We start from the raw sequence: 12,537 nt of genomic DNA, 5'->3' as shown, positions 1-12,537 counted from the left end.
ATTAGGTCTCTTGGTACATCTGTAATGTTAGCTTGGAGTTTGTTTGTGGTTTAGGTCTGTTTTAATAATCCTGAAAAGCTTCTGATGTATTAATGCATCATTAACTTGCAAGAATGTGTATTCTTTTAAAGGGCTAAGGTAAATAGATTAGGCATTTTGTTATTTTATTCTAAGTTCTCACATAAACTGCATTTTTATAAGTGTTCAAATTATGTGGAACATTGAAAGCAGGGAGAAAGAGCAATGGAATAAGGCGTTCTTGCTCCTTGACTTGCCAGCAGTGCTGATAAAAGCCATGAAGGGTTCCTGTTAGAAACAGATGAGGAGCCTCAGTTCACCACCCTTCCTGGTTTTGCATAGGATGTTACTCTGGGCTCAGTTCTGGCCCTTATTCTTGCTGGATAGCACTTTACTCTAGAATTAGTTTCACTGATTTCAGTTAATTCATTCAGATGTACCATGATCACTTCTTCCACTGTTGTCATCCTCTCTCCAAGGGTCTTGTGATAGGCTTCTTTAAACCTAGGTAAAGGAAACGGCTACACAATTTCCATTAACTTTGAAACAAGGTCTGAAAAATCTCATTTTGCCTGTCTCCATTTTGTGTCACCATTGGGCACCGCTGACTTCAGCTGTGTATTGGGTAATACCACAGTGACACGCTCACAGCCAGCATAGCTCAGGGCCATTCCGTGGAGTGTAGCAGACTTGCAGCTACTCATACCAGCAATGAATAATGTGTGGCCTTTAAACTACAGAGCATGTGAACGGCAAGATGACTGGGTTGCATCCATCCCCGGTATAAATTCCTGGATTTATACGAGGGTTGAATTTATGACATCTATTTACCAGGGGGCTCAAAGCTGCCCCTATTTTTCATTTTGAGCAGGATGCTGCAACTGTGTTATTCCACCAATCATGGATTAAATTCATGGCTGTTGTAAGAACATATAACTCCCTGAGTTCCAGTGAAGTGACACAGGGTTACACCTGCTACAGATTCATTCGTATGATTTCATGCAAGACTCCAACACAATTGGCTAGTGAAACAAAGTTGAAACAGACTGTAATGTCTTAAATAGTGAGCAGTAAGGCTAGAAGAGGTGGTCAGATATGGATGAATGAGTTAACTTACTTCTGATTCATATTACAGACTCCACAAGGCTATAGATTTCAAAGATCAAGCAGTACCTTTTATAGGAGGCATAGTGTGCTTAGTTTGAGAGAACATGATGAATGGACCTGCGTTTTCATTTGCATTTCCATAGCATGGAAGTTATCTATGGGTTTTTAAGGCATGCACGCAATTGTATACATTGAGGATGTATACAGTTGTGGATGCTTCACGCTTTCTGTGGCAAAATTTCTGTGATCCCTAGGCCCAGCAAAGTAAATATTTTGTGTAGGTTCAGGTAAATTAGCGCTGATGGTTTTGGTTCAGCTTGATGGGATGTCAACTAATTGTGTTGATGGAGTAATTCTTTGCATTATCTAGCTTATTATACCTCATTACTCCCACTTCAGTTTCTAGTTTGCTGTAAAATGGCATCAGGAGGGATAAATTACAGAACTCTGCAGGAGAAAGCTTTGCCAGCTCTTCAGAGGAGTATTTAGGACTCAGGGTATCTGGATAGATATGGTGGACAGTTTGGGATTGCTGGGAAGTGCAGAAGCTGGATATTTCTGCTGAAAAGTTTAGCAGCGGTGTGATTACTGTTTCTATAGTTTTACCTGATTTCATCAGGCTTCATTCTTCAGTGAGGCGAGTGGTATATATCATCATTCCTCTTTGATTAGCTGAAGAGCTGCTGAATCTTCTTTAGGAGCCCAGATTCTGTGATATTGTTTTTTCATTAAGAAAAAACATCCATCCAGCAATGGGATAGAAAGCCCTTGTAACTAAAATAAGGGTGTGAGAGAGCCTGCAGCTTTACACAGAGCAAGAATTTATAAAGGAACATTCTTTAACTGGTCACCCAGCTAAGATGCAGTCCAGCCAAGATCTCTCCGGAAAATATGAAAGCTTGTATTGGAGAGGTGCCTGGGATGATAGTAGACTGAGAAGGGTAGGGAAGGGAGGACTCATATTTTAAACTCATTTAAAATTGTTAACTTGGTTGAGGCTAGATACACAGTCCAGTTATGACAGCTTAAGAGCTGATGCTCTTAGCTGAGTGCCCATAACTGTCTTTGTGTAAACTTCTAAACCAGAAGGAAGTAGGTCAAAGCTAGGTCACACTGGGTGAGATTCAATATGAGTCTTAAAAACACTTCAACCTCTGTATGCAGGTATCTGTAGATACGCCACCCATTTAAGTCTGTGGAGATGTAGGTAGGATTCAGGTGCCTGTGTACAGGTGTCTTGTGCCTCTTGAGATGCTGTAGGTTTCTGAGACACCCACTTGGGGCTGGTATCTCTGGCACAGGGCCTTTGGGATACCGATGTCCCTCTGCAGTGGTAGGTGGGCTCCAGGCAGTCTGTCTCAGGGCATCTCGCATGGCACGCCATGTGGTGTTCAGGCAGCTGCACCAAGCTACTGGGCAGTACAGTTGGAAGAGTCTCTGGATCAGTTCAGTTTACCCTAAAGTAGGCATCAAGGGTGGGAAACAGTTGCCGTGACATCTAATCCTGTTTCAGAGCATAGGTGAGAACCATGCATTGTTGCAGATAGACACAGGCCTTACAGGAGACCTGTGCCCTTTTTGAAGTGCTGTTTGGAAGTCAGATAGATGGGATGTGATGGGGAATGTGAAATGGCCCTGGGCACTTGCCTTTGGAAAATTGAATCACCCTCCAGGCTCCACTGGCTGTATTCACCAATTCTCTGTTGACAATAACAGGACTTTAGACACCTACCCAGTGCAGACACCTCCACGGAGATGGTGAAAGTAAGGCACACTCATCTTAGACAGAACCTCATCTCTTCCCTCAGAGCTGAAACAGCAGATCACGCGCAAAGGTTGACTCGGCCAACGGGTTGTGCCCCAGTGAGTCACCAATTCCTGCTCCTGAAACTGTCTTTTCTTGCTGGGAATTACACTTACCCATGCCTAGGCACGTGCATGCTGGTAGAAGCCATAAAAGGTCTTCAGGGCAGCTGTGAGCAAAAGAGGCTGTTGCTAACAGGGCTGATAGCTGCTGCACTGGTCAAGGCTGCCAAGGCTTTTTTTCCCTGACAGCAGATGCTGAAGAATTGCATTACGTGATCTTGTGATCTTTTTCATATATGATGAGCTATACATAAAAATTTCTGCTGTGTGACGGCAGTGAGGGGACTGTACAACGTATACAAGGAACACCAAAGTTTTAATCTTTCCACTGTCCACCTGTGGGTAGTAAGGTGGAATAACACCATAATAGAATAATTGCCATAATGTTCTTTAACAATGGAAGTCTTGCTGATAGTTGAGCATATTTAAATTAGGAGATGCCATTTTTCATGATTCAGTGAAGGACAGTATTGTTAACTGCCAGTACCCATAACTTTACAGGTAATTGCAGCTCAGTATGAGCCATGCTCTTGTTTGATTAAATTGGTTCACCCAATAATTGAAGGCTTATTGTAATATAATTGCAATTGTAATATACTGTGTTATTTCTGAACAATAGAGAAGTAAAGGCTAAAGGGTGGAACAAACTACCTCCTGCATGCAAATAAATTATCCAGTTGCTGTTATAAACAAGAAGCATTGTGTTCTGCCAGACTTGCAACAAAGAAGTCATTATCTGTCTGGCCTCTGCACTGAAGAACAATAATCTGTATTTCCAAAATTAAAACCATAATTAAGCTATTATTATGAGTCCACAACACAAGAATGAAGAAAATGATAGTGTTAGGCCCTCTGAGACTCAGATCCCCAATTAGCAACCCCTGAATCAGTGGTCCAAATTTTTCCCACATAAGGATTGCTTCGCCTCACTCTCTGTTGGTTATGGAGGCATCACCCCATGGGCCAGCTGAGTCACTGTAACGCTTCTCTCATTACCCACCTGCCAAGCAGGTCATTGCCAGGAAAGACAAAGTCTTGTTGGGATGTACTTCAAATACCCTGAGAGGTCTGTTAGTTACTGGAAACTGGAAAACTATACAGGGGCCCTCTGACTGGTAAACAGTGATCACAGGGGTTTTTTGGGCTAATAAAAATAGGCTGGAATCACTTCTTGTGCCCTTCTTCAGGGTTGCATTTCACTTTCCTTTGGGTGTGGCTAGGAGTCTTGGTCTTGATCATTGTGTCTAAATAGAATCATGGAAAACAGACTAAAAAAAGTCAAAGGTGATCTTTCAAGGTTTCTACCACAAAGCAGGCCCTCTAAATTACAATTGAGAATATACAGGGGGTGTGTGTATGTATTTGTCCAAATCCTTATTATCGTGAGATGTTAAGGCCAAGATCTTAATAAATCTTATGTTTCATGTCTGTTATTAATGCGTCATTGAATTTAAAAAGAAGACATTGTTCAGATCACCTGAACACAGTGACAAATAGTAAAAGTAAGAAGTCCCTTGGTAGGTCTTCAGTATCGCCTAAGCTTCTATAAAAAGTAAATGAGTGAGAACGCTGTAGCTAAGGAATTTGTTACATTATCTAAGATGGCTGATGGTGCAAAAACAACTTCAAATTTTGAAATACAAAACTTCAGTGAGTCAGAAAATACAGAAAACAATGTTAACATGACTCACTCACATCCTGTCTCCTGGTTTAAACCTGAATCTGATTGAGCAAAAAGTCTGGAATACCCTGCATGGGTAGGACAAAAACAAAAGCAAGATGACTGGGGTTTTTTTGTTTTTGTAACTTTGAGGGAAAAACATGATCCAGAGCAAGTAGTAAAGAAGTTCCAGGTAAAATATGTTTTATTGGCATATTATCATCACCAAATATTCTATCCCATCTGTTATTCACGTAACTTCATTCTTCCCTGATACTTCCTCCAGCCAAAGAGCTGATAACTATTGATCTGGGATATTGGCTCTCTCCTGTCATTCATATGTAAGGAAATGTCTTTTGGCAGAGGGCGTATTACCAAGAAGTTTGTTGTGCTAGAGAAGTTGTAGTCTTTTCAAGAGTGCTGTGAATAGTCAGTGATTATTCAAGTACATAAACATCCATCCCTCAGCTTCACTGCCTCAGGTGAACACTGTGCATTGCCAACATCTATAAGCCTTTGCAGTGAGTTGTGAACAACACAGACTCGAAACCAGTAACCAGGCTCTTTTTTGCCTCCTGTGGTGCCTTTGAAGTGGCTCCTTTAACCACTGCCTTCCTCAAAACTGCTCCTTACTTGTGCCTAGATCAGTTCTCCAGCCACATCACTTTCTGCCCTGCAGGTGAACAAATGTAACACTGCTCAGATGCTGAGGCCACACACATGTCCAGGAGATCTTGAAACAGGTTGGGTTTTTTTTAAGTAGATGTTCCTTTACTTCCTGGCCATGTGATCCTAATTGCTTTAGCTTGCATGGCCTAAATTGGGACAGTGACACGGTAGGAATGCTGTTCTCCTCCCATCTCTGCTCCAAATTGGGACACTCAGCTGTGAACCCAGCTGTCTACTAGTCCTGTGAAATGTCACTGTCCTGAATCTTGGTATTTGGAGTAGAGGTCTCTCCCTTTGCACATGTTTCTTTGACTTCCAGATCACAACACATGCATGAAATTACATGCCTAGTGGATGTAGGCATTGATGTGCCAAGCTGGGCATTCAGTCCCAAAATTTGCCTTCTAATGCTGACTGAGTTTAGGCAGCTCTTTGCTCTGCTTTCTGAGGATCCCTGTAGGGACCTTGGTTTCAGGATGCACTGGGGGGAGGGGGTGAGTGGAAGATATCTTGATATTAGTGCTATGTGTGACAAGGAAGGAAGGAGTTGGATTGCTAATCTAGCTCCAAGGCTTTCAAGAAATCCAGGTCAGTCCTTCATTTTCCTTAATTTTAGATATAATGTATATATGTATATCTTAAGATGGCAGAATCAGCAGTTCTCAAAATCTCATCTGTCTACCTAAAGAGCGACTGCTGGGGTGGTCCTGCATTGCCATACCCCATCAGCTCCTCTACCGAGTGGCACTGGGAGGATTGCACACAGAGGTGGGTGCCCAGGGGAGCCGGTGGAGCAGTGATGTGAGTGTGCTCCCTCTCTTTGTCTCTTCCCTCACACTCACGCTGACTGGAGCGACCTGCAGCGCTCAGCTGCCTTCTGTGCACAAGTCCACCCTGGAGAAGCTTTCCCTGAGCTAGACAGGGTTGCAGCATGTGTGGCACAAGGTATGTACAGTTCAGCTGCTTTGGTCATTAACGGGATCCTGTTTTCCTGCTTGCTGCTCTCCTGTTGCTGAACATGGGTAATGTTAGAGGGGGCTCTGCTCTTCCAAGCAGCATCCTTCAGGTGCGACATAAAGTCACAATCCTGGATGCTGACAGGTACTGCTGATCCAGTGGTACATCTTCTGTATGGAAATAGTACTGTCCTACCAAAGATTTAAGAAAACATAAGTTGTTTGTCTGGACCATTCCTCCCCCCAAAGTCATGAAGATGAACTAAAAATTTTAAGTTTAGAAAGTAAAACAAGTCACTCAATGAGCAGCAAAAATAAGGAAGCCAGTTTTCCTTTGTATTTGTGTCTTTGGGCCCCAGTCTTTCCCTTCTTGCCCCAGTCTTTCCCTTCTTTCCCCAGTGACCCTGTCTCTGTTGCATGCTGCCCACAGCACCCTTGCAGACAGGTCTGGAAGTCTGTACCTGCTGACTGGCAGCCCAGGATCTGTCTGTTGAATGCCTACCTTGTTCAAACTTAATTTTCTTGGATTATTTTTTTTTCCCCAAATCAGGGCAAAACTGGCCAGCAAGCTGAAAAGTCACTGGGACAGCTAGCTGCTAGATGTCCAGCATGACAGCACAAGTTTTGTTCCTCTAAGAAAGGAGATGATAAAGTTTATGTTTTGTATTTGACTTCTGAATTTGGAAGTTCCAGTGTTCGTTTGAGTCACTGAGAAACAAGGAGGCTAGATTTTGTTTGGAAAAGAATAGGAAAAGTGTTATTCTTGTCTAAATGTATGAATATGGGAGCTAGGAATGCAAGCACTGTGTATCCTGAGAAAGGGTAAAATTATGAACTGGTTACAGATGGGATGGAAGGGATATTTTAGTTTTACCTACCTAGACTTCTCAGTGAGTTTGCTATGTGCTGCTTTTTTTTTTTTTCCCTACCTGCCCTCACTGAGTGTTATTGTTTATTATATCCAGAAAGGGGGAAATTTATACATATAAAGAATTCCTTAGTTCTGTTTCCTTCAGCTGATTCCCATTTGTGGCCATATCCTTCTCATCCTTGTCAGTGTTGCTGTATGTCTATTGTCTGCTTCACAGATACAGTTAGGCATGGGAGCATTTTTCTGGAGCTCATTTTTCTGGAGCCTTGACCATTCTCAGTGTGTTTGCCTGAACAATTTCTAGTTAGACCAGCTCTTTCTTCAACTGTGGTACCTTAAGTACCTTACCACTGTACTTTAGCTGAGACTTCTAGCAGTACTGAGTAGAACAGAAGAATTTCTCCATGTATATTCCAGGCTATATTCCTGCCTGTGTGTCCCAGTATGATATTTGCTTTCTTTGTGATATCATGACACTGTTGGCATTCAGCTGTGAATTACCACTGCTACTTAAGGGGCCTTTTCTTATTACTCTGTGAATTCGTATATTCCTGCCTTCATGTAGTGCTCTGCATTCTCCCCTTTGAATTTCATCTGACTGCTTCACAGAAGCCCATGGGAACCTTCTCAGCCTTTGGCTGCAGCCTTCCAAGAGACTTCTTCTTTTGCTTAGCTGAGCAAAGAGACTATGTGAGCTTCAGACCGGCTTCAGCAGAGCTTGTGAAAGGGAACACGTCTGTGCCAACAGCTTTATATGGAATTATAAGTCACTGTTAATGCTTACACAAAAAATTATATGCAAAGACACCTTGACTGCAGATCTGTGTCACTGTATTAATAAGCCAAGTTAAAAGCTGTTTAAGAAAAAAGTGGTGTCAGCGCATCCTCTAAGCCACTTTATCTAGATGTTCTGCATTGCCTGTTGCCTTACAGCAAGCCAAGAATGTCCACCTTTCAAAACAATATTGAAATTCCTTATGATACTGTCAACTATTTTTCAAAACATGGCAGTTATTGCTTTCCTCCAGGGGGAGATAGCTGAAGGATGATGAGGATGCTCCTGCATCTCCCACTTGTAGTAATAAATAATACAATACATGGTGCTGCTAGAGTGATTTTTTATGAAGTAACATTTCAGTAAAAGCTGGTTACAAAACACACTAAGTATGATTTATAGGCCTGAAATTATGACTATCCAGCATTCCTGAGCGATGACTTATTTATTCTTGTAGTCAGACGACAAAGCTTTCTATATTGAAAAATAGTCAATACCTCTTTAATTACAGCTTAGGTACAATGTGGACATTGTGCTTTTTAACCACCCACTGACAGTCACTAAAGTGCAGTGGACCTGCATTTCCTAATGTATGAAATTGCTCCTAGGATTCTGCAGGACCCATGAGAAAATTGCAAGGAATTCTTACTTACCCCTGAGCAAGTGTATCTCGGCTGAATAAAACATCTAAGTCTTTCTAAAAGCTTCATTCTTAAGATCTCATATTGAGATGGCCCCCTAATGGTGTACCAGAATCTCAGATTAAGGTGCCCAGCTGACTTTCAAATACTCACTTTTAATTATTGTTCTTTTCTTTCCCCTGGGATTAATTTTGAAAATATACGTCTCAGGGTGCATGTGCTTAAGAAATTGTCTTATGTTGACATTCCGCCCTTATATAAAAAAGCAAAACAAACCAAACCAAGAAATTGATCTCTCAAGCAAGATTTCCACTACCACGAGAATACTTAGTTCTCTTTTCTCCTTCCCTCTACGCAGCAAGCACAATGTGTCTAGACTTCAGTAATGCATTAGGCACAGCAAATGTAAGGTCATAGGAAACGGGATGTGAAAAGAAACCACAGATGAGAGATGCTAATTACATCATTTGATGCACTACTGGAGCTCAGATAGTGCCAGTAAGGTAAAAGGACTCATAAAGAGTAGAATATGTACTTGTACTTAAGATGATCTAGAGAGCTATTACTAAAATATACTCCAAAGAGGATTTGTCAGGATGGAGAACAGCGAGTGGCTCAGCCCTTACCATGCATTAACAATAATGTAAACAACTTAATTAATATTCAGGAAGACTCTTCATTTATTACAAATCCCATTAGGAAGTGAGCTGAGCATCTGTGGTGAGGAGAATGATACAGAAATAACAAGATATATTGCAAACATGTAGAAATGGGCCAGACCTGTAGCCCAAGAGGTCAGGCTGCGCTCTTGGGATTCATTTCAGGGATAACTGCAAGAGACTAAGATGTATGAATGCTCCCTCACAGGCTTTCAAGGTGTTTAAAACTATACCTGTGGCTCATTTAATGTCCTCCCTGTTTCAGAGAGATTTGATCCAAAATCCAGTCTCCACCAGTCCTTCCATCCCTGACCCCAGTGCACATACACATGCACATGGGACGTCCAAATCATGCGACCTTGATCTCAGCAGAACTGGGTTAGTTATCCTACATATGGCCCATCTATTGAACAGAAGGCAGGGGCTGGTGCGTAGAAATGTGTTTCCGAAAGAAGTAACTAGAATCTGGAAAAATAGAAGCTCATCGCTCTGGGAATAGTCAAAGTCACTCTTCAGTGGAAGGGAGATCTCAGATACGGGCAGTGAATAGCATAACAGGAAGACATAAGCATCTGACATGGAAGCATCATCACCAAAAGTGACAGAATTGTGCACTTTGGATGCTGTTCAGGAAATCTCCTGGTTTAAAAACAGAGTGAGTGACAGCTCCTTGCCCAGCTATTCAGTCTCTGGCTTGCAAAACCAGGTGCTCTTCCATCAGCTAGTTGAGGATTAACAGTGGGGAGAAAGGGGTGGTAAAAGGATGACCTGGGGTTTATTATTTATTCTGGACATTACTCTTCCAGTAGCTAGCAGGAGTACACTGATATCTGTCAGTGTCATGTGGAGATAATTTACCCATTTTTAGTCCCCTCCTGCTGTCTGAAACTAAATCCTGTTTCCAGAGAACAGAATTATTAGAGTAGCTATATGACAGATTTCATTGTCATTTACTCACTGGAGGTTTCTTTTATGAACAAAGCATGACCGTGAAAAATAACTTCCTATATAATTTTAAATTACGCTTTTTCCTTAAGATGTTTCTCAAACTTTCTACCTTTGTTCAACTTTGACAGCAGAATAAAACAATATGTAATTTCTTATAAAAAAAGCACATATCCTTGAGGTTACGTTGATTTGCCTAAGAAATTTTATCCACATCTTCCTTCTTCCTAGAAGCCTATTTTATGGACTGATGTGTATTTCTATGGTGCATTGATAAAATAGTGAGGATCAAGCCAGTTGTGAAACCAGGTGTTTTGTGCTATAACATCAAGTAGAAAGGGGAACATCCCTCCTGTTTTTCAGTCACAAAAAAAAAAAAAAAAAAAAAAAAATTCAAAAAAGCAGTTCCTTAATCTCATGCTCTGGAAAAATATCTGTTTCACTAGTGCAAGGGGTAGGCTGCTGTACCAGCTCCCCCTGGATAATGGCTGTCCAAACATCTATAGAACTTTATTAACCTTTTTAGCCATAGGTGCAAAGGAGTAGACTGTGAATGAGTAGAGATTATTTCATGCATAGGTTAAATAGTAGTGACAGTATGTTTTTCAGCTTCTTGCTTATGTGCAGCCAGCCATCTCTCTGTTCCCATCTCTGCATTAATTTGTCTCATCTCTGGTTTCCTTCTATAGGCATATCAAGAACTAAATAAATTGAAACCTCTTGGTTTCATTCTGGGGTCATTTATCTTAGTGCTTTATTCCCTTTATACAAGAAAAAGCAGTTGCTGTTGCTAGTTTAATTTGGTTCACATCACTCTTTCAAAGGTGGCAGACCAGCTGACAACTGGTGTTCCCTCCTGTTCCTGTTACATTGCATCCTATTTTTGTGGTACCTGCAGAATTTCTTCTTCCTCCACGGTACTGATTACAGAAAAGTTGTGCTGGCAGTTTTTTCTGAGAGAGGCTGCTTACCCTGCCCTCCTTTCCTCAGACTGAGGCTCCATGATTACAACTGAGGCTGGTAGTAAGACAGTTTGGTTTCGCTTTACTTCATATCCTTCATAAAGAAGAAACAACTGAAGTAAGATAAGCAAGGGAGACGTGTAAAGAGAAAGAAAAAGATGAGACTCAGAAGTCAAATGCAGTCAGCTTGCCACTCAGGTAGCAGTTAGATTTGTCAGTGAGGATATCCATGGTGGATCAGAAGAAGGAGAGGAACGGCGGCAGTGCAGAAGAAAGGGGGAGCAAAGGACACTTAGGCGGAAAGTGGAGAAGACAGGAGGAAGAAGTAAGAACAGAGGTGAATGTGAGATCTCTCTTTCCTTCTATGTGTGACCTCAATGAGCAGAGCTTCAAAAATTCAGCTGGAAACAGAAAATTCAGAAGATAGTTGTACCTAACTGAAGAAAAGCCAGTAAGAAAGGACAATGGTTAATGACCCCAAACTGAATCCATCTACAGCCTCTATGCGAACTAATCAGGACAAAGTAATTTAGATGTATGCACAGTGTAAGTGCAGATGTGTGTGTGCACTGAGAGAGGAAGGTGGAGAGTACTGTACCTGTTACTAAACTTTCCAAGAACAGCCCAAATTGGATGATGTAAGCCTGAGACAGAAACAGAGCCACAAGATGCTGAAATATGTTTTAAGACTACTCCTAGGAAATACTTAGTAATGGCCAATTTCAAAAATCCTTAAAGGTCCCTTTTCTGACATATGCATGATGATTCTCGGACAGCTTTATACCTAAAAAGATGTTTAACAAATGTTTCTCAGGCAAGATGTTCTTCCAACCAGCCTTCTGTAGGAGTGCAGAGGGTCGTTTTTTAAGAAATTGAATGACTGTCTTGTGTATGAGGGATTGATACGGTCAGTATTAGTTCTCCAAATGCTCTAGAGAACAGTATCAACAAAAATTTCATCTACTCATGAAAAACCAGAAATTTCTGTGCCAAACCTATCTATGGTTACTCTTGTTTCTCAAAGGCAAATGCAACTAGCATTCTGGATCTGAAAGAGCAGGCCTGTATTCACTAGGAATATCACAGCTAAGTTGAAAGAGGGAGATGTAAGGGACAGATGGGTTATTATAATGGTGAACAAATATGCTGACTTAACTTCTCTTTTAATTATGTCAATTTGTTACAAAATAGTAGGAAAAATCTAATCCCCCGTGAACAAAAGGCCATATGGAAGAATTATTTGAGGATGTGTAACTGCAGAGTGTGCTTGCTGCATAAGAGTGCAAGGTCTTTACCATGTAAGCTTTGTGCTAAGTAATGACAATGAAGTAGCAGATCTGAGCCTGAAAATGTGACAGTACCGCCCAAACCCTCTCTGTTGGACTTAGGAAAGCCTGAAACTGTGGCT

Source organism: Strix uralensis, chromosome 3, assembly GCF_047716275.1.
Source record: "Strix uralensis isolate ZFMK-TIS-50842 chromosome 3, bStrUra1, whole genome shotgun sequence".
In the NCBI taxonomy this organism is placed as follows: domain Eukaryota; kingdom Metazoa; phylum Chordata; class Aves; order Strigiformes; family Strigidae; genus Strix; species Strix uralensis.
This window is presented reverse-complemented; position numbering follows the sequence as displayed.